The 23,304-nt window shown below is 43.8% G+C and overlaps 1 protein-coding gene across 8 annotated transcripts in view; it reads right to left on the reverse strand.

The window, feature by feature from the left end:
* The window catches only part of KCNS3 (potassium voltage-gated channel modifier subfamily S member 3), an 83,517-nt gene that overhangs the window by 40,664 nt on the left and 19,549 nt on the right, over positions 1-23,304 (reverse strand). For 2 of the 8 annotated variants that reach the window (XM_030198842.1, XM_030198834.1), the window contains exons 1-2: positions 19,756-19,811; positions 9,278-9,677 (exon numbers count right to left, since the gene is read on the reverse strand). The gene's annotated coding sequence lies outside the window, so the exon portion shown is untranslated. The other 6 variants (XM_030198838.1, XM_030198839.1, XM_030198835.1 and 3 more) reach the window with 6 other exon arrangements.

The following is a 23,304-nucleotide window of genomic DNA, read 5'->3' on the forward strand; positions in this document are numbered from 1 at the left end:
GTTACTTTCATTTAAAAGCTTAATAAAATTAGAAGGTTCAGAATGGTTTATATTGAGGTAAATGGTTTATATTCAAGTACCTGTAATCCTTCTCTCATTCCTTCCTTTCCTCCCCCTCCCTCCCCCATTGCATTCGGCATTCCTGTTGCAGTCAGCTCTGCCCCCAACTGGAAATGCTCAGTCTCTCCTTGTAACACAAACACCCCCCTCCCAGACCCACCATAGGCCCTCTCCCTGGGCCTACCTTCCAGCCCTGGCGGTCCAGTGGTGAGCGGAGCAGGAGCAATCCTCCCACATTCCTGCCCATGAACCGGACTAATCAACGTGGAGTCCCCTCAAGGCTCCCCATTATCACCATTACTTTTCAATACTTACAAACATTCACTCGGCTTTGAATTAGAAAAGAAAGGTTTTTGTAGTTATGTGTATACGGATGATATAACGGTTCTAATTCCTATTTATTCAGTTGTATCATCATAAATTACGGTAATCCGGAAGGTTATTTTATTGGAAAATTGGATGAGGATTCATAAATCAAAACTGAATACCAATAAAACAAAATATTTACTTATTAACAATGGTTTGAGCGAAGTTGAGACAAGTGAAGTGGTTAAAAATATTACTTATCAGTTTTCAACATCTGCTAGAATTTTGGAAGTTTATTTGGATTCCAGATTTACATTACAGACATAGGTCACTATATTAATCCAAAGAGCTATTTTTTTTACTATGCACATACTTTGTAGCAGTGGCGTAGCTACGTGGGGCCACGGGGGCCTGGGCCCCCGTAAATTTGGCCCTGAACCCCCCTGCTGATGACACTCTCGACCCCCCCCCCCCCCCCACCACCACTGCCTACCGTGCAGGACGTCAGACTCACAGAAACAGAACGAAGCCTTATGCCAGAAGAAGAGGGCCTCGGCTGGCAGGGGTTGGGTCCACCGCCAGCAAAGTTAGGCGGCGGCAGCGGGGGAGGGTTGGCAGCGGGAGGGGGGGTCGAGAGGGTCGTCGGCAGGGGGGGCCAAAGTTGTTGGTGGTGGTGGTGGCGGCGGTGCCGGGGGGCGGGCTAAAATGTGCCCCCTCACCTCGGGCTCTGGACCCCCCTCCCGCCCAAGTCTGGCTACGCCCCTGCTTTGTAGAGTACATAAATACTTTGAACAAGATCAATTTTGCTTAATTGTACAACCATTAATACTAAGGGGAACATTTACTAAAGCTTAGCATACGCTAAATGCTGGGCATCGTATTTTATACCTATGGGCCATGTGGCACTTAAGCTTTAGTAAAAGGGACCCCAAAGCTTGTTGGATTACTATAATGCTATTTATCTTGGCTGTTCCAAGAAGTTGTTAAACTTACAGAGTATTCAAAACACAACCTTATGATTGATTTACTCTTTTAAGAAATCTGACAGAATTTCTCCAATATGTGCAGGTTCACTGGCTACCAATATATACCAGAATCAGCTTTTTTTATTTTAATTCTTTATTCAGTTTTATAGATCCACAAAATACAAACACCTATTGAAGCATAGTTAGCTCTGGAGCTACTCCACTCTCCAAACGCATACTCATTAGGATCCACAAAACAACCTGAATAAACCCCAATGCACAAAAACCAAATGCAGAAAAAAAAAACAAACCTACCACAACCCTATCCCCTGCCCCATATAACTACTGATACAATAACACTGCAAATCTGACATATTACCCCAACACACCAAACCCATCTCCCAACCAAAAATATAACCCCACATTACTCCATATCCCCATTCCCAGCAGAAACAAACAACTTTTCCAAAGCTATGTACCATCCCCACATATGGTGAAATTGAACCCAATTCTGGGTCTGTAAGACAAAGGCGATATTTCTTGCAGAGCCAGCCCAGCTGTTCTTGCACTGCAACAAAGACAGGGGTCTGCTTCTGTCTCCATTGCCAGGCTATGAGCATGCAAGCTGCTACAAAAACCAGAATCAGCAGTTTTATCACCAAGCCTGTCCAGGTCAGTAGCCCAAACATGCAACAAAGCCATTTTCGTAGACAGAGGTACCTCACACTCCACCATATGTCGCGCGTAGTCAAACACCTTATCCCCAAACCCCTGAAGGGCAGGACAACCCCACCACATGTGTATAAAGATACCCACCTCCCCACACCCCCACCAACAGTGCTGTTCCCCCTCCCCTAAAGCATGACCCACTACCACCAGTGTTCTATGCCACCAAACTAGCAACTTATGTGTAAGGCATAAGCAATGTGATGTATACGCTTCAATATGTCCGCCAAAGCCTCTCTAGTAAGTGTCCAATCCAGATTGTTCTCCCTAGAAATCACATAGCATGTTTTAACATTCCTGTTCTCATAAAGCAATCAATATAGAAACACCCAACAGCTGCTCAAAGGGAGTTCTAGCCAGATGTCGGGGTACCTTAGCCCCAGGCCACGAGATATAATCTTTGATCTGAGGATAAGGGGAAAGATCTCTCAGTTGCAATTGATATTTCGCCTGAAGTTCTGGAAACTCCATTATGCGACCATCTTCTAATACCCAACCAAAAAAACATAGATTCAACCTCTCTCATCCACAGAAATCCCCCCTCCCTACCCATTTGGAAATCTACAGAATAGCCAATGGATCAAAAATAGATCCCAGCTCCTCCCTTCAGAAGCTTATGCGACACCCTGTGCCATACCTTTAGGGTAGTTTTGCACCTTTCCCAAACTTAAGTTCACCCATGGGAAGTATCCTAGTCAAGGCAAGTCCCTAGGTAAGAGCCCCACATCCTACTCTACCTCAGCCTACTGTTTAGGGTAAGAAATCTGTCAATCCACTACTACTCTAAGTTGTGCTGCTAGATAGTACCTCTCCAAGTTGAGCATAAGAACATAAGAGTAGCTATACTGGGTCAGACCAAATGGTCCAATGTTTCCAACAGTGGCCAAGACAGTTCACACGTACTTGGCAGAAACCCAAAAGTACCTGGCAGAAACCCAGTTGGGGATACTTAACCCACCCTCTCCCTTAAATTTAAACATAGCCTGCTTGACAATGAGGGGAGATTTACCCCCCCTCCCCCCCCCCCACCCGCCAGTAAAATGAAAGATTTTCCCATGCTGTGAAAGCTCTTGGTTGGGATTTCAACTGGCAATGCCTGAAACAAATACAAAAAGTTGAGCAACACCATCATCTGGATTGCCTCCATTCTTCCTAACCAAAATACAAAAAGTTAATCCCATCTCTCCAAATCTCTATTTCCCCCGCAATCAGGGGTTCAAAGTTCTGCTGATATAAAGAACACAAGTCTACCCCCACCTGCACCCCAAATACCTAATGGGACCTGACACCCACCAAAACGATAAGCATTGCTTAAGGGTACCGACTCTTTGCTCAGAGACCAACAAATTTAAAATCTATGTTTTAGACAAGATAGCCTTAAAAAAACAGGGATCCAGAATAAACTGTTTGGTCTTGCAAAGCCCTCAAAGCAACCTCCGTACCAGTAATGATTGCCAAAATATCAGTTTATGCTCCCTGCCATTAATGTGTAATCCCTGGATGTCCCCATTCTGTCAAATTCCCTAACCCAAAGGCTCCACCACCTCGATCAAATTCTCTGGTCACCCAGTTAAAGAATTCAGATCCATTTGGCATGATTTTCCTTTAAAAAAAAAACACATTGCCTCAGATCTTGTAACTCATTGGCTTCTAGGAAATACACCATTCTTTCTTTCATCAAAGCTTCCATTACTTTTCCAATGACCAAAGTGAGGCTTACCGGTCTGTAGTTTCCCGCTTCTTCTCCGACACCACTTTTGTAAAAGGGACCACATCCGCTCTTCTCCAATCCCACAGAACCTCTCCTGTCTCCAAGGATTTATTAAACAAGTCTTTAAGAGTACCCACAGAAACCTTTCTGAGCTCCCTCAATATCCTGGGATGGATCCTGTCCAGTCCCATGGCTTTGTCCGTCTTCATTCTTTCAAGTTTTTCATAAACACTTTCTTCTGTGAACAATGCAATATCTATTCCATTCTCATGTGTACCTTTGCCAGCTTATCATGTTCCTTCTCTAGAATTTTCTTGTCGACCCTTGCACACTCTATCCTGAACTTAGTATTATATAATGTATACAATGTGTTTAGCAAGGCAAGGAAGAACTAAATAAAGATAAAGTTTAAAAAGTTGTGGAGTTCTGATTCCAAAAGACTGGACTAAATATGTCTAACTCATTATACCTGGGATAAAAAAATGTTTAAAAACTATGCTGAACAATGTTTGAAAGGGTTGTATGGCACTAATCAGATTGGTACAGTTTTGGAATTCTCTATCTAGTGATTTGAAAACTCAATCTTCTTATTTTCCGTTTCAAAAAAAAATTGAAGACATATTTGTTTAAAAAGTTGTTTTTTTAACATTGTTATAATTTATCATATTCCGTTTGTAGTACATTCTCTAGTGATTGTCATCCGCTTTGAACCTAACCAGGAACTAGCGGAATACAAATATCATGTTACATTACATTACACTGTGATAAGGGAACTCTTCTAATTTTTTTCTGAATGAAGACCATGTCCCTCTTTGCCTCTGATCTCTCAATCAACATAATCTCAGTTTAAAAGGAAACAATTAAAACTGAATCATAGTGTATAGGTTCTTGTAGATATATTTATTGCATTTGTATCCCACATTTTCCCACCTATTTGCAGGCTCAATGTGGCTTACATAGTACCGTAAAGGCATTTGCCAGTCCAGTAGGAACAGTTACAATGTGATATTGTGGTCGGATAAGGTACACATGTTTCAGGTACAATGGGGTCAAAGAGAGGAAAGGTTGTAAAGTGTCCATTTAGCGCTTTGGTTTTGCTGTGTTGCAGTTACAGTGGGGGTCGAGGAGAGGAAGGTTATGAAGTGTCTATTTCGAGCTTGGATTTGCTGTGTTGCGGGATGTAGGTGTTTATGTTGGGTCAGGGAGATGAAACTGTTACCAAAGTTTTGAGCCAAAAAAAATGACTAAACTTCATCATTTACAGCTAAATAGTTTCTTAAGAACACAAATATGAATATGTCTGCTCAGTATTTTAGGGAACCAGCCAGACACAGGTTATCAAGATAATCCACCTCTAAATTCAATCTTTTTTTGCCATCATGTTTGAATCGATGGCCACTATCATTTCCATTGTGCCAGAGAGGGCCATTGGAACTCCAGTTCCAGGTCAGAATTTTAATTCTGGGATGAAAATTCAGTGAAGATATGGAACCAGATCTGTATTTTAAAATCCCTGCACAGAAAGAAGATGTAAGAGATCTAACTATACCAGAAAATGGTTTTCAAGGGTGACGATGTGGAGGAACTGAAAGAAATCTTGGTGAACCTGGAAGCTGTACTGAGTCAAATCGACAAATTAAAGAGTACTAAATCACTTGGACCAGATGGTATGCATCCTAGGGTACTGAAAGAACTCAAACTGCTGATCTATGGTTAGTGATCTGTAGCCTGTCATTAAAATTGTCCATAGTAACAGAAAATTGGTGAGTGGCCACCAGAGAATGTGGTAAAGGCGGTTAGCTTAGGGGAGTTTAAAAAAGGTTGGGACGGATTCCTAAAGGAAAAGTCCATAGACCATTATTAAATGGACTTAGGGAAAAATCCACTATTTCTGGGATAAGCAGTATAAAATGTTTTGTACTTTTTTGGGATCTTACCAGGTATTTGTGACCTGGATTGGCCACTGTTGGAAACAGGATGCTGGGCTTGATGGACCTTTGGTCTGACCCAGTATAGCTATTCTTATGTTGTTATGTAGCCCATTTTTGTCTGTCTTTTTATGTATGTTTATTGTAACTCACCCTAGGATTCAAATTATTAATAAACTAGTAAAAAAGGCCCGTTTCTGACACAAATGAAACGGGCGTTAGCAAGGTTTTCCTCGGCTCCCCTACAGCCACCCATGTCCAGCGACCCTCCTCTCCCCCTGCAGCCACTGCAGCCACCCATGTCCAGCAAACTTCCTTTCTCCCCTGCCCCCCCTGCTGCCACCCATGTCCAGCGACCCTCCTCTCCCCTGCCCCCTCCAGCCACCCATGTCCAGTGACCCCCCTGCCCCCCCTGCTACCACCCATGTCCAGCGACCCTCCTCTCTCCCCTGCCCCCCTCCAGCCACCCATGTCCAGCGACCCCCTGCCTGTTGCCACCCATGTCCAGCGACCCTCCTCTCTCTGCCCCCCTCCAGCCACCCATGTCCAGCGACCCTCCTCTCTCCCCTGCCCCCCTCCAACCACCCATGTCCAGCGACCCTCCTCTCTCCCCTGCCCCCCCTCCAGCCACCCATGTCCAGCGACCCTCTTCTGGACATGGATCAGCTGTGAGGCATTTTTCCCCCGGGTTCTGAAGTTGACATCATAATGGCTACAGTGATGTCAGCCTGATCTATGGAGCCTAGCAGACCAACTCGGAATGAGCCACGGTCCCAGGCAGCAAGTCAGAACGTTGGAGGTGAGAATTATTATATAGGACTAGTAAAAAAGGCCCGTTTCTGAAACCAATGATACGGGCGCTAGCATGTGGCTTTTTGTGTGTGTGTGTGTGTGTGTGTGTGTGTGTGTGTGTGTGTGTGTGTGAAGGTTGTTGATGTGTGTCTTTTTTTTTTTTTGCTTGGGGGTTGGGGGATGTGCTGTGCTGTGCTGGCAAAGTGGGTTGGATTGGTGTGTGGCTTTGAGGGTGTGTTTCTGTTGTATTGTGTGTGTGTGGTTTTGTCTGTCAAGGAGGTTTGTGGAGGGGGGTCTTTCTGTTGGTGAAATGTAAATGTGGTTGTAGGGGGGTCAGCCTTTGCCGAGTGTTTTTTTTTCCAGGTTTTTTTTTTTTTGTGTTCTGCTGAGGCAGCAGTGTTGTTTTAGATGGGCGGAAGGTAGAGAAGCACGTTCTTTGTCGGTATTTTTTGGTCATTTCAGGGCTGCTGTAGGGGAATGCTGGAAGAGAAATGTGCTGTTGGAAGCAGCGCCATCTTTTTCCATTGGGCTGGGGTTCTGGGCATCCTGGAGGTGGGTGACGGCTTGCCTGAGGACGGGGATGGTTGTTTTAAGTTGGCGGAAGGGAGAAGAGCATGGTCTCGGGCCGTCCGGGGGTGATCCGGTATGTTTGGTCCATTTCAGGCCAGCTGCAGGGCAATGCTGGAATATTTATGCGCTGCAGGAATCAGCGCCGTCTTTTTCCGGGTGCTCGGGGAATCCCCGAGGTGGGAGACAGCTTATCTGAGGCTGGGGATGGTTGGGCACGTCCTTGGCTGCTTCGGCAAAAGGGGAAGAGGAAGGGGGTGGGGAGTTACCTGCAGCCGCCTGAGAAACCATGTATTGTTTGTTTTGTATTATTAGTTTGCATTTCTGTTGAAGAAAGAGTGGATGCCTTTCGAATGATGGAGGTGGTGCGTCGGTGTGCGATTGTTTTGTTAGTTTGGCAGCCAGTCTCCAGCAATTCCTAGGCAGGGAAGAAGTACTCCTCCCCCTTCCTTGGTCGCTGTTTGCTGCTGGCTGGGTCGCGGGTAATCCTTCCAGCTGGGCCGCAGCTTGACCTGTTCGCCCACGTCCCAGATGGGACTCTTCAGTACTGGCATTAGGCATTTAAAATCCCCCCCCCCCCCCCCCCCCCCGGTCTATTTTTTTTTTTTTTTCTTTATTGAGTTTATATTATCCCCGGTCTATTTTTTTTTTTTTTCTTTATTGAGTTTATATTATCCCCGGTCTATTTTTGCACATACCCACAGCAGGAATATTCTTTTCTCGTTCCAGCGGTAGTTCTGTGCTCTCCGTGCTGCGCAGATAATGAGCCATTCTGCTGGGGAATGTTCCTCCCTTATTGTCACGTAGTTTCCTCTGATTGGTCCATCTTACGTTGCCTAGTGTTGCCTGGGAACGGTGTTGTGATGGTCCTTTGTGTTTCAGAATGTTGAGGGTGTTTTTTCTGATTGGTCCGTCATGCGAGGGCGGGGCAGAGAGACATGGTCATTGTTGTGGCTGATTGGTCCGTCATGTGAGGGCGGGGCAGAGAGACATGGTCATTGTTGTGGCTTCACCACCATGAATCCATGAACCCTTCAGGGAGTGACTGAGTGACTTCAGAACGTTGTCTTCAGAACGTTGAGGGTGAGTTTTATTATAGTAGATATTTAGATAAATACATACATACATAATCTCTAGCTAAGGCTACTGAGAAAATCTGCACACCAAATAAAACACCAGATGCATCTAGAGTCAGATTCATTTTCCCATGAGTAGGATTACCAAATAATGCAAAACAGAATGAGAACTTGTTCCAGGATGAAATTAAGATGTGTATTAAAAGAAAAAAAACAGATGTGCTGCTTCTGCATCTTTTTTGTGTTGCTTAGTCTCAATGGCACTGGCAGTAAGTAACTGAAGCCCAAGTTAAATCTGACTCATTAGGCACATACAACGTTACAAAAGAACAAGGAAAAACAGCCACTCTCCTATGCCACCACTCCATGCCCCTAGTGCTAACATTAGTGCACGGCCCGAAAAAAAAAATTGAAAAACAGCCCTTTTTGATTGCCGCACTAGAAATAGACTTAGCATGCAGGAAAGTCCCACATGCGGGTGCACTAAACCCATTTCTTAGTGCAGCTTAGTAAAAGGATCCTTTACATTATAAGCCCCCTCCCCCCCCCCCCCCCCCGAGACAGGGAAATACCTACTGTAACTGAATGTAATTTATCTTGAGCTACCACTGAAAAGGCATGAGCTAAATCCAATCCAACCCATAATTCCCACCCTTCTGCTCTTTCACAACATCCAAAACACTGATGCTACTATGGGGTAAGAAGGAGGATCTGCAAACCAACTTTTATAATTGCTTTCTTTTCTGGGGTAACCTATCTACAAGGAGAGCAAAGGTAGGGCTTTTCCTTGCATTATAGAACCCACATGTAGCTAGCTGGAAGCAGAGTAACATGCATTCCATATTACTTATAAAATGAATCTGTAACCTGAATAGACACACATTTTCTAGACAAAAAAAAAAAAATAAAACATTTCCAGCTACTCTAAAATCAAAGTGGTCCATTTATCAAAGATGTTCTCTCATTATATATCTACATGAGAAAACCCTTAGATTACAATAGGTGCCTAAATGACTGGATCCAGGACCTATTGTATATAATCAATTTGATCTGATTTTCCTTGAAGTGAAAGCAACTGAAAAGTTCTTCTGCTCAATCATTTTTATACTAATAATAGAAACTGAATGCATTCAATAAAGTACATACCTGTAGGTTGTACTAGGCTCCTCTTGCAGGGATGGCTCAGAGTCTGCATCGCTCTCTGTCTGCCTGGTCAAAACTGGTAGGACACTCGGGGACGGGCAGAGGAGAGAGAGGAAGGACTTTGTGCCTCACCACAAGTCTATTGATGTGGTAGACGTCTGTCCTTCTTCCATGTGTGGACAGCCTTGGGGACCTAGTGCAGGCTCCCGGTTCTGAAAGAGAACAATTTGTCTCCTCCCTGCATGCAGAGCCTGGGCAGGAATCTCTGTGGGAAAGGGCTGAGTGCCAAGAAGAAAATGAGGTCCTTAACCAGTGCAGCCAAATGGTATATTTCCTCTTGAATTGCAACTGGGAGCTTCCAGAAAGCCAAGTATACAGAAACATAACCTCTAAAAGTCCTGTCCTGGAGGTACAAGCACAGAGAAAAGAAAGTTACAAAGGATTGTATGGCTCAGAAAGGCAGAGCTCAAGAGATTATGAGATAGCAGATTACATCAGCTATCAGGCTTTTGCATGAAAACAGTCACAGCACAGGAAAAAAAAAATCATAAGCACTGTCTTCCTAGAAGGATCACAGCAGCAGGGAATGACAATTTCACCCCAGTTGACCCAGTATCTATATCCAGCAGCATCCTCAACTGGGAGACCCATGAGTTCAGGGGGTTCATGGTCCCTATGCAGGATGGTGATTAGTTTAGTTTAATATTTTGATATACTGTCCTGCATAAAACATCAGAGCAGTTGGCAAATACAAAAGTTTAAACAACAGACGACAAGACAAAAAAATAAATGCAAATTAGTATCATATTCCCTATTATAGCAGCCTCACCTCAGTTCAGTGCTGTTTCCACCGGGGACAATGCTGTATTGCCCAGCCTCTTACAGGGTAATTCTACAAAGTACATGCTATCAGGTATGTGCCGATTATATGTGTAAATAATTAGAATCATGACATATATGAACATATTTATTGGGATTTATTAACAATATTTCTTCCCCCTGATCTCCTCTGATTCACAGCAGGCTGCTCTATCCACTAGGCTACTCCTTCACATCCCCTTGTTCGTTCTCTCTCTCTCTCCACCCCCCCCCCCTCTCTCTCTCTCTCCAGTATTGAGTCCTTCTTCATCTGTTCTCTTATCCAGCATCTCTCTCTCTCTCTCTCCCTTCATCCCTCTTCTCAGTACCCTTCTGTCAGTACCTGCGTATCTTATATAGTGCTGTGCTTTTTTTTTTTTTTACAAGTAGGCATACAGATTAGGCAGTATCTGGGTAGATCAGGGACAAGACTCACACACCTGTAATTTATAGAATACTATAATTTATGTGCATGTTACTGAAACTTAGGCATACATACTGACTCTTGCACTTTGGCTGGCATAAGTGCTCATGTCTAATTTATATTATGCATGTATTTTCAGTTACACTAGTATTCTATAAAGGAAAGGAGGCACCCAGTTAAAGAATAAACCCACCCCGAAGAATCCAGTCCAGTTACACATACAGATTATTGTCAAATGTCACTCTGCATCTAGGAGATATAAGCATCAAGGCAGTCACTTACATTACCTTCTCCTTTTTCAGAACAAAATTACAAACTTAACTTTTTCTGCACGTGTTTGGGTGCAGCACCCACATTCTGTTTTCCCGTTCATGATGCACCCTGTCTGATGTGACGTGGAGGGGCATTTTCGAAAGGACGTCAAAGTCAAAATAGAGACATGCAGCTCATAGCATCTAAAATGGACATCCATTTTGCATGTATTTTCCAAAGGAAACGTCATTATTTCCTGTTCAGAAATATGTGAGATGGACATCAGTGTGCTGAGGATGTCTAGCATGGACAACCATTTTACAAATCATAACGTTCAACATATGAATGGGAAAAAAGCAGGGACAAGGACGTCTGTCTGGCAGTATTCTTAGAATGGACACACAGATATCCTTGAAGAGCAGAGGGGCAGCCTAGTGGTTAATGCAGTGGTCTTTAAACCAGGGGACCCATATTCAAATCCCACTTTAACTCTTATTTTGTAATTGTGAGCTCTCCAGAAACAGAAAAATACATACTGTACCTGTGGTCTCACCAGTGTCTATACAGGGACATCATTTTCTCATTTTTCCTACTGGTCATTCCTCTCCCTATGCACCAACCATCCTTCTAGCTTCCACCGTCACCTTTTCTTCCTGTTAGGCCACCTTAAGATCATCACATACGATCACACCCAAGTCTCGCTCCTCTTTTGTACAAAAAGGTTCTTCACTCCCTAAACTGTACCGTTCTCTCTGGTTTGGGGTAAGGTGGCTGAAACATGTTTGGAAAGCATGCACAAAATGTTGCCCACAAACAATTAACCAGTACTTACCTTGGAGAGTACAATGAGGGGCATAATCGAACGGGGACAACCATCTCTAAGGGCGCCCATCTGTAAGAACGTCCCGGGGAAGGGGCGGGGAAACCGCTATTATCGAAACAAGATGGTTGTCCACCTTTCATTTCGATAATATGGTCGGGGATGCCGAAATCTTGACATTTAGGTCGACCTTAGAGATGGTCGACCTTAGAGATGGTCGTCCCCGGTTTTCGGCGATAATGGAAACCGAGGACGCCCATCTCAAAAATGACCAAATCCAAGGCATTTTGTCATGGAAGGAGCCAACATTCATAGTGCACTGGTCCCCCTCACATGCCAGGACACCAACCGGGCACCCTAAGGGGCACTGCAGTGGACTTCAGAAATTGCTCCCAGGTGCATAGCTCCCATACCTTGTGTGCTGAGCTCCCCAATCCCCCCCCCCCCAAAACCCACTCCCCACAACTGTATGCCACTACCATAGCCCTTATGGGTGAAGGGGGGTACAGTGGGTTTCGGGTGGGGTTTGAAGGGCTCACATTTACCAGCACAAGTGTAACAGGTAGTGGGGGGATGGGTCTGGGTCCGCCTGCCTGAAGTGCACTGCACCCACTAAAACTGCTCCAGGGACATGCATACTGCTGTCAGGTAGCTGGGTATGACATTTGAGGCTGGCAAAAATATTTTTTCTTAGGGTAGGAGGGGGTTAGTGACCACTGGGGGAGTAAGGGGAGGTCATCCCCAATTCCCTACGGTGGTCATCTGGTCAGTTCGGGTGCCTTTTTGAGGCTTGGTCGTGAAAAACAATGGACCAAGTAAAGTCGACCAAATGCTCATCAGGGACGCCCTTCTTTTTTCCATTATCGGCCGAGGACACCCATCTCTCTTAAGCACTCCCCAGTCCCACCTTCGCTACGCTTCCAACACACCCCCGTGACAGACTGCAGTTGAGGACGCCCAAAATCGGCTTTCAATTATGCCGATTTGGGCGACCCTAAGAGAAGGACACCCATCTCCCGATTTGTGTCGAAAGATGGGCACCCTTCTCTTTCAAAAATGCCCCTGAATGTGTCTTCAAATATAGTCTTAACTGATTAGTTAAAACTATATTTGAAGATATCGCTTTATGAACGGTGACACATTGTACTCTCCAAGATAAGTACTGGTTAATTGTTTGTGGGCAACACTTTGTGCATGCTTTCCAAACATAATTCTGTGTCTTTAAAAAGGGATTTTGTCATTTTGCAGAAACTTAAAAATATAAGCGGAGTTTGTTTTTATGACTAATGATTATGAAGAGTCCCCTGCATTTATGGAGGTTTGGCCTCACTAGTAGGTGTGTCTTTTCCACATTGAAGTCTTTTTTTTCTCCAAGTTTTGGTAATTTGACTGCATGACATTCCTTGGGACACAGAACTACATTGTAGAAGGTTTTTTGTCATTTGTGAGTTTGAATTCTACACGATTCTTTGTGTCAGGTGATTTTAGTTACTCCAATATTGACTAGATAAATGGTACATCAGGGAGCGCTAGGGAGGTAAAATTCTTAGATGAAATAGACTGCTTCTTGGAGCAACTGGTCCAAGAACTAACAAAAATGGGAGCTATTTTAAATCTATGATGTGAAAGATCTGAAAGAAACTCGGTGAACCTGGAAGACGTACTGAGCCAAACTGAAAAGTTAAAAAGTGATAAATTACCTGGACCAGATGGCATATACCCCAGGGTACTCAAAGAAATCAAACATGAAATTGCTGATCTGTTGTTAGTGATCTGTAACCTGTTAAAATCATCCACAGTACCTGAAAAATGTGATCAATGCAACACCGATTTTTTTTTTAAGGTTCTGGGGTGATCCAGGAAATTACAGACCAGTAAGTCTGACTTCAGTGCCAGGAAAAATAGTGGAAATTAAAAGAATAAAATTACAAACACAGAGAAACATGGTTTAATGGGACAGAGTCGTCATGGATTCAACCAAGGGAAGACTTGCCTCACCAATTTGCTTCATTTCTCTGAAGGTGTAAATAAACATGTGGATAAAGACAAGCTAGTTAATGTAGTGTATCCAGTGGCGTAGCCAAGGGTGGGCTCGGGTGGGCCCAGGCCCACCCACTTTGGGCTCAGGCCCACCCAGTAGCAGCACACCTATGATGTGACTGGCAGGGATCCCCAAGCCCCACCAGCCAAAAACTCCCAACAACTGTCCCTCCTGCGTACCTTGTAAACAGCAGATCTTCACCTGCAGTGAGACGCAACTGATACATACTGCTTGCTTGGCCCCACAGCCTTCCCTCTGATGTATTCCCGCCTATGCGAAAACAGGTAGATGCATCAGAGGGAAGGCTTTGGGGTTAACATGAGCAATGTGTATTAGTTGCTGCTCGCTGCTGGTGAAAATCTGTTATTTACAGGAGAAGGGGGGGATGTTTGATAGACCATATGGCATGCAGGGGAGAGAGGGAGAGACCAAATCACTTGTGGGACAAGGCAGAGTTCTTCTGCCCACCCATCTTAGGCCCAGGCCCACCCAAAATTGAGTGTCTGGCTACGCCCCTGAGTGTATCTAGATTTTCAGAAAGCTTTTGACAAAATTCCCCATGAGAGATTCCTGAGAAAATTAAAAAGTCATGGAATAGGAGACAAAGTCTTCTGTGGGTTATGGCAGCAGTTCCTAAACTGTGCACCATGGCACCCTGGTGGGCCACAGCGATCTCTCAGGGGTGCCACAGTACAACCTGACTTCCCTCCCATCGCCCATAATCCAACATCGCTCCCTACTTTCCCCTCCCGCAGGTCCGGAATCTGCTGCTTCCTCCTTCTTCTCCCGCTGCCACTGCAGTGCTTCCAGCTTACATTTTTGGACCATCCGCAATTCACACAGGCACTGCGGTGACTTCCTTCTGTCGTGTCCAGCCCTCGCATTCAGTTATCACTGCTGAATGTCCTGATTTTGGGCCCTCCCTAATCCCACCCAAAACACACCCCCCTTGCTATTTGGACATACTGTAGTATTGAACATCTCTTTTCTGCCTTTGAAAAATCTGGATTTGAACGTTCCAATCACATGGACATCCATTTGGGCATTTTGAGATGTCCATATACTTTGAAAATAAGCACCATAGTATACGTGTTATTTTCCTGGTAGAAGAGCATAAGAAATACGCAGAATTAAAGGGTACTAAGAAGAGCCAATGTGGGAACCTGGACAGGCCTTATCTCCCTAAGGCACACAATTGAAAACAAACTCCAGGCTCAAAACTCTGGCCAAGAGTTTGCCTAGAATTTTTCCTTAGATCAAGGAAAACCCCTTTGGAAAAAAAAAAAAAAAAAAAAACCTCCCTTTTCCTCCAGATTGTTCCTTCCTCCAAGAAATATCAATGCTGTGGCACTTGGCTAGGTTTTCCACTTTAGGCCTAAAGAGTCTCTTCTGTTCTGGGCCTAAATTTGTGGAGTGGAAGAGAACCCTAATGGTTATGTTGGTAGGCTAGCCAGGGTTCAATTTCTCCTTATGGCCTTGGCAAGTCACTTCACTATCTATTCAATTACCTCAGGTACAGATTGTAGGTCGTCCCCTGTTGTCCTCCTCCCCCCCCCCCCCCCCCCGAGTAAGGAAATGCACTTAAAAGTACCTGGCCTTGAGTGCAAATCTGGAAAGGTAAATAATTAAATCTGGAATAATAATTAAATCTACTCTAGTCAGGGCAGGATTTTCTAGTAGGCTATATACGGACCTGCTGGAGCTGAAAAATCAGCAAACTTGAGTGCCTGTGCTGAAGTGGAGAGAAGCCACGGCTAGAGCTGCCAGAGGGTGCACTGCCTACCTGTCACTGTACCAGACGGCCACCAGCAGTACAAGGCAAAGGAAAACAACAATGGTAAAGCAAGATTGGAGTTCCTAGAGATCTGCTGGGTAGAGAGAGACAGAGAGAGAGCGAGGAGGGGATACTGGTTATAGGTGGACAGAAGGGTACCGAGCAGAGGGGTAAAGAGACAGAGAGAGAAATAGACCAACAAAAGAAAAAGAGTGGGAGGCACAGGATAAAAGTCAGAAATGAGTGGGACACAGGGCAGAGATTAAGGAAGAAAAAAATGAGGGAGGCTATGAAAAGAAGCTGGCAATATTTTTTAGGATAGCTGCAGCGGAGGGGGGAGTCATGCATACTCTGCCTTGCCTCAATCTTCATTTGGCCCTCATCAAAAGGGGCAGAACATAGATATGGTCCATGATCCAGGGCCAGGACTGGGCCTAGAGACCCATTGATCTTTGGGTTGAGAAGGGGTATGGAGCTTTGTGGGCCACCAAGCTCCTGTTGTTCTTATGTCAGAAGTGAAGTCGGGGTGTTATCTTGGGTCCTGCAAACCCCATTGCTTCCCTTGTGCCATAGAGTCTCATCATTCCTCTTTTGATTGGGGAGTGAGGGTTTTACATTGGCTTCAACGAGTCCCTTTGTTGTTCTTACATGGGGAGGAAGAGAAAGGTGTCAAAACCCCTGTGCCCAGGAGTGCATTCTATTTAAATCTAGCCCCCATGGTAGTGGTGTTATCAACTCCTGATGGAGGTAACAGAAACTGTGGATCAGCCCTTAAAAAGGTTTTCTGAATTCTGAATGTGAGCAAATAGTCATGAAATTAGAAGGGAAAAATGGTTGTGAGCTGTTCATAAAGAGCTCAGATGAGAAATCTGTTAAGAGCTCATCTGAGAATCCCCACTTGAAAACAGGGAAACTAATGGAGATGAGACTTTCACAGGGAAGAAGCATTACGTACCAGGCCACTAACTACATTTCTAATTAATAATAGATGTTTTGAAGGAGTCCTAACAAGACACAGGCAGAGGCTTCAAATATGACTGTGGAGTCTGGTTTTGACTATACAAGAAAACTCACTCTGCAAGTAATACTGAATCAAGAAATGGCAGGCAGCTCACCAGTCAGGGTCTTTCTTCCAAAGGATAAGAAGAGCCACACTTCTGGAGTGAGACCAGCTACCAGCTTAAAACAGAGCTAACAAGTTGCCCATTCCAGGAGGGAGACTTTTTGACCAGTTCTGGCGTTACACTTACATCCCAAGCAGTGTAGTATTTGTAGTCCCTGATTCCATCCATTGCAATCAGTTCTGTAGGTCCCATAATGCACCATGCTGAAGTTGGGAGAAATCCAGGACTGGCCGAAAAGTCTCCCTCCTGGAATGGGTAACTTGATAGATTTGGCTTAGAAGGGGAGGAGGGCACATAACAGGGTCCAAGCCTGCTACACTGAATTGCAGCCTATGTTAGGAAATCCAGGCCAGGTTTTCTACTGAACATTCAGGAATAGGAAAGCTGCAGAAAGTACACTTAAAAAGGCAGTGCTCAGTAAAAGGATGGCTGATTAGGCTAGATACTGAAAGCTGGTGCTGTACACCTCTGTTTCTCCCTCAGGGACTGGTTAAATGTTCCACTAATTAGAAGGTATGTTTCTGGCCAAGTTGGTGAAAACTGAAAGTGTCAGTTGTACAACTGGGTGCTCTCTTTTAGCTGTCCCAATGCTGCAGAGAATTAGAATTAATTATTTCTAATCTGCCCTTATCTATGGTGGAGTACAACTCAACATACATAAAATCGCACCCACAAACATTTAGAATATACAAACAGCCAAAAAAGCAGAAATACAGTTTCAGCAACACAGCTCAAAAATCTTACGGACTCAGTCAAGGCAGTCTTATTCAGGCAGGTATATAATAAGCCTGGCAGTAAATATTCTCTCAAAATATTTTTTTAAATATTAGCAGTTGAGTTTCATTTTTTTATCGCAATGGCAGTTTGTTCCACTCCAGTGGGCAGAAAATGGAAAAGGTGCCAGTTCTTGTCACTTCCAAGCGTAACCATCGAAGAGGAGGCACTACAAGATCACGCTTCTCCAAAGATCTTAGTGGTACATACCACTTGACAGGGTTTTTCAGATAATAAGAAAAATCCTGATACAGAATAAAATTAGTAGAGGAACACCGCTGAAGTGGAGGCCTGGGATACACTACATACAGAAACACACAGAGAAAGAGTAGTATAGCCAGCAAAGCTCTTCCAGAAGAATAACAGGACAACAACTGAGAAGAAAAAAACTTTATTCTTGAAGAAACCCGACACAGCACCATGTTTCAGCAAAATGCCTGCCTCAGGGTCTAAAAACAATTTAAAACATATAGTAGTAATAAAAATATATAATAAAAAAAACACATACAGTATACAAAATATTTAAAAAATAGAATACATTAATAATTACAAGACTCCATGTATTCTCATTTATTGCTATTTCCTCATGGAGTCTTGTAATTATTAATGTATTCTATTTTTTAAACAATTTGTATATTGTATATGTTTTTTCTTATATATTTTTATTACTACTATATGTTTTTATTATTATTGTTTTTAGACTCCTGAGACTTGCGTTTTCCAGAAACATGGTGCCGTGTTGAATCTCTTCAAGAATAAATTTTTTTTCTTCTCATTTAGTCATAGTCTTGTTCTTCTTCTGGAAAAGCTTTGCTGGCTATACTACTCTTTTTCTATGTACAGAATAAAATTAACCATCAGCAGTAATTTATACTGTATTCGATATCTCATCAGCAACTATTTCTGTTCTTGTGAATTGATGTATGCTCAGACCTTGAAAGGCCAAATAGAAACCTTACTGCCTAATTTAATGCAACCTAAAGCACCTGAATACAATAACTTGGCAAACCTAGGTAAATTATGTTACAGCAATCCATTGCCTGAACCACTTTCTTGAAATCAAACCAAAGGTAAGAATGGTTTCAACTTGCTCAACATTCTCATTTTAAAATACACAGTAGGAATTAAAGCCCGAGTCCCAAACTCCCAAATTTCTTACTTGGTTTGAAGTTTTAATAGGCACACCCAATAACGATATTGTTTCTGGTAACAAAATCGCAGAATCAGAAACCACATACATCACTTCAGTTTTTTGAACATTTAGCTACAGTCTCTTCTGAGTCAACCAGACAAGGACAGCATCTAAAATTACCTTCATGCTGGGGGCCACAGAACTGAATATCATCTGCGTACACCCTATGTGAGGCTCACAAAGATTGCAACAGCTTACATAAAAGGTGCAAGTAGGTATTAAACAATATAGCTGAATAGTGTCTATTTTACTAACAGCATCTGGGTTCCCATATTTTATTTTGTTACATTGGTACCCTGCGCTTTCCCACTCATGGCAGGCTCAATGCGGCTTACACGGGGCAATGGAGGATTAAGTAACTTGCCCAGAGTCACAAGGAGCTGCCTGTGCCTGAAGTGGGAATCGAACTCAGTTCCTCAGTTCCCCAGGACCAAAGTCCACCACCCATTATAGAATACTAGTGTAAATAAACATCGGCATATCTGGTTATACAGGTCTATGACGGACATCACACCTTACAGTATTCTGTAAGTTGTACGCCTACCTTGCTGCTCTGCTCACGTGTATGCCCTTGAAGTTATGGGCTATCATAACTGCAGACGCGGATAAAAGCTGTATCCCAGGCCCTAGTCTAAGAAGGGCATTGGAGTTACACTACTCAGACTCCCTACCAGAGCTCCTTAAACCTTGCAGACTGAAACTCCTGAGATTCGCCTCCTTAAAGAGAGGCTGGAGGATTATAGAGTCAGAAACGTAAGGCTGAATCTGTGCTTGCAGGGCGTGAGAGAGACTCCTACTACTGAACAAAACCGAAATGAAGCTGGTGTTTCTATTACTATGGTGGGGGGAACTACCTTATCAAGCTGCCTGCCTTCCTGAACTGCTTATTGGAATGGCTGGACTGTCCTGCCCTGCCTACTTTCCCAGCCCCATCTCCCACAAGTCCAGTCAGTGAATAGACGCACATTTCAGGCACAAAATAAAGTAGCGTCTGTTGCTCACGAGTCATTCAGACACTCATCATGCATTTAAGGTCTTCTCGCATGCGGTATCTTCTACATAAGAAAAGCTGACACTAAAACAGCAGAGCTGTCTGTACTATCCGGGACTCTTTAGATAAAAGCTGCCTGGCACGTTTTACCTTGTCATGAAAGTGGCTGAAAAGTTGTGCTTTGTCCTTTTGAATCATAGTAATTGAAGGTGCAGAATGTAGAATACGTACCTGCAAGGAAGGCTCCCGAGTCTGCAGCCCTCGCTGCTAGCCTGGCCGAAGCCGGCAGGATGGATGTTGTGGAGGAGGTAGTGGGGAGGGGAGGGCTCCCGATCCTCCCAGTGAATCTATTGGTTGGCCAGCGGTTAGTCCGTCCTCCCCCAGCCTGAGCTGACCCGCTGCCTTTCACTGCAGATGAAACTCCAGGGCACAGGCAAGGCAGCCTGCCTACCTTCCCAACCCAGCCACAGCTGAAGGCTGGCTGAGCAAGGAACTTTACTGTCCCTGTCTGGAAAACACAGCATGACAAAAGGAGAATTACAAAAAGAAAAAAGTACTGTAAGAGAAAGGGAAATGGGACTTGATATACTGCCTTTCTGAGGTTTTTGCAACTACACTCAAAGCAGTTTACATATATTCAGGTACTTATTTTTTTGTACCAGGGGCAATGGAGGGTTAGGTGACTTGCCCAGGGTCACAAGGAGCTGCAGTGGGAATTGAACTCAGTTTCCCCAGGATCAAAGTCTACTGCATTAACCACTAGGCTATTCCTCAGTTACAGAAAACTAGAAATGAAGAAAAGAACCCCCCCCCCCCCCCCCCAAAAAAAAAAAAAAAAAAAAAACCACTCACAACATGAAGGGCACCAGAAATTCGAAAGCTGACCCAAATGGGAAAATTAATTGCTGAGGAGATTTAGAAAAATATTCCTCACCACAATTTCCGAGTTTAGAATAGGAGTGGGGGAGGCATAGGTTGTCTGCGGTATCTTACGAAAAGGATGCCCCCACAAATATGCTCATATTAGAAGAACTACTATAAAATATTTTTTTTTTCAGTAGGGACCTTTTGGAAATCACCCTAAAAATAAATAAGATGAAAAAATTTGCTTGAACTTTTCCTTTTTTTCCACAACTGATAGCTCAGTATGGAAAATGATTTTAAAACATCTGTAGGCTTTGAGACTGCATATCATTTTGTATGGTGCATCCAGTTATTGCATTCGTACTGCTGCTACAGTTAAATGAGGAAAGATACAGATCGTGTGCCCTAAGTGCTGAAAGATGGATATTGGAAAGGGGAGGGGCTGTTTAGGGAAAGGGAATGGGACTTGATATACTGCCTTTCTGGGTTTTTTTTTTTTTTTTTGCAACTACATTCAAAGTGGTTTACATACTATACACAGGTACTAGTTGTACCTGGGGCAATGGAGGATTAAGTGACTTGCCCAGAGTCACAAGGAGCTACAGTGGGAATCTAACCCAGTTCCCCAGAATAGAAGTCCACTGCACTAACCACTAGGCGACTCCTCCACGCCACTCCACTTTAGAATAATATCACCAAATGATCCTCATCATTCCTAAAATCAAGGCATGTTGGAGTCATCTGAAGCTCTCGGATTTAGGGTTTAGGCTAGTGCCATTACCTATGTTTTTTTTTTTGTTTTGCTTTTTTGTAAACTCATACACGGTGCTAGGCTAGCCTTGGCAAGGGGGGGGGAGAGACAGTGGGATGCACTGTCCCCCCCCCCCCATAGCTTCGCCCCTGCACCTGGTCACAGAGCTTATGAAAAGCAGCACTGCAAACATTACACCTGTTCCTTGAACACCAACAATTAGGAAAACAGAGATCTCTACTCAGAAACTACGCCCAGATACCTCACCTGACACCAACAGATCCTCACCAAAATACAGAACAAGGGATCATAACTTAAAATAGAAATGTGCAGACAAAACTGAACAGGAAATTAAAAACAAACAAAACTAGACTCTGCATCCAGTGCAATACCAGAGCAGAAATGCATTTTCTCTTGTTCTGCAGAAAATTAAAAAGATATCAGAGATGCCATATATTAAGAACATAAAATGGCTACACTGGGTCAGACAAATGGTCCATCTAGCCCAGTATCCTGCTTCCAACAGTGACCAATCCAGGTCACAAGTACCTGGCAGAAACCCAAATACTAGCAGTATTCCATGCTACCAAAGATTCTGTTTGGATGGGATTTGATATATTACCTTCCAATAGCTATAATCCAAGCATTTTATATATTATATGTAGGTACTTACTTTGTTCCTTGGGCAAAGGAGGGCTATGCCCCAGAAGACTCATTCACATGGTTATAGCAAAATTCTGCACATGGTAACAGCTGTGACCAGTCATTTTGCTGAGAAGAGACATAGTTACACAGGAAGGACTTCAGGATCTGGATGACCCTCTCTGTCTGGCCATTAGTTTGAGGATGATAACCCTACGAATAGTCAAGCTTAATCTGTAAGGTCTGCCAGAACCTGGATGCAAATTGCACCTCCTGGTCAGAGACAATGGTTTCTGGTAAGCCGTGTAGATGGAAAACTTCCTTAAAGAAATGTCAGGCCAATGCAGGTGCACAGAGTAATCTGGGTAAAGAAATAAAATGAGCCATCTTGGAGAATCGACTCACAATTACCCATATGGTGGTGAATCCATCAGACTCGGAGATCTATGGCACCTCTGGTACCAGAAGTGGATGGACAAGCTCCCACGGGTGTGAATGCAATGACTTGTGATGAGCACATACAAGGCACAAGGTCACAAAGTTATGCACATCCTTTCTCAACTGTGGCCACCAGTAGACTCAGTAATTGAACTCCAGTGTCTCTCGAACTCGGGGTGGCTAGCAATCCTGGATTTGTGCCTCTACTTCAATAATTTGTACTAAAGTCATTTAGATACCACCATCTTCCCCGGAGGCACTGGCATTGAAATGGCTGCCTGGATCTTGGCCGGCTTCAAGATGGTCTGAAGATCAGAACTCTCGTTAGTAGGCTTGAAGGACCAGGAGAGAGCATCTGCCCATACATTTTTCTCAGCTGGACGAAAGACTACCTGAAAGTGGAATCGAGAGAGAAAAAAAAGAGACCATCGAGCCTGATGGATTTGAGCCTTCAGGCCTCCCGAAGATACAGAAGGTTCTTGTGGTCTGTGGTCACTGTGAACAGATATTTGGCTGCCTCCAGGAAGTAACACCATTCTTCCAACGCCATCTTGATTGCTAACAATTCCTGATCTCCAATAGTATAATTCTTTTCCTCAGGTGAAACTTTTTTGGAAGAGAATGCACAAGGTAACAATTTACCTTTGGTGTCGGATTGAGAGGATGGCCTTGCCCCAATGGAAGAAGCATTGACCTCCACAGCGAAGCGCTTATCACCATCAGGATGACAGAGTGAAGGCTTGTTTCAAGAGCTCAAAAGCTAATATCGCCTCCTCAGGCCAGTCTTTAGTCTTAGCTTCCTTTCAAGTCAGAGCTATCAGGGGTACAGCAATGGTAGAGTAGCTAGGGATAATGAACTGCAAATATAAACTTCTATTATATTAAAAAAAAATAAAATGTGTTTCAAATATTTACAATATAATAAAATAAATATTGAATAAGAAAATCTATTTATAAAAAGGCATAAATTAAAAACTACAGACGGAAGTGAAAAATGAACGTCAAACCCAAAGAAATAAAAAGGATAAGGGAAAGGTTCACTGAGGGCAGAGAAGAGAGAGGGAAATCCCTCAACAGGTCCTGGT

The sequence above is a fragment of the Microcaecilia unicolor genome, chromosome 3 (genome assembly GCF_901765095.1).
Source record: "Microcaecilia unicolor chromosome 3, aMicUni1.1, whole genome shotgun sequence".
In the NCBI taxonomy this organism is placed as follows: domain Eukaryota; kingdom Metazoa; phylum Chordata; class Amphibia; order Gymnophiona; family Siphonopidae; genus Microcaecilia; species Microcaecilia unicolor.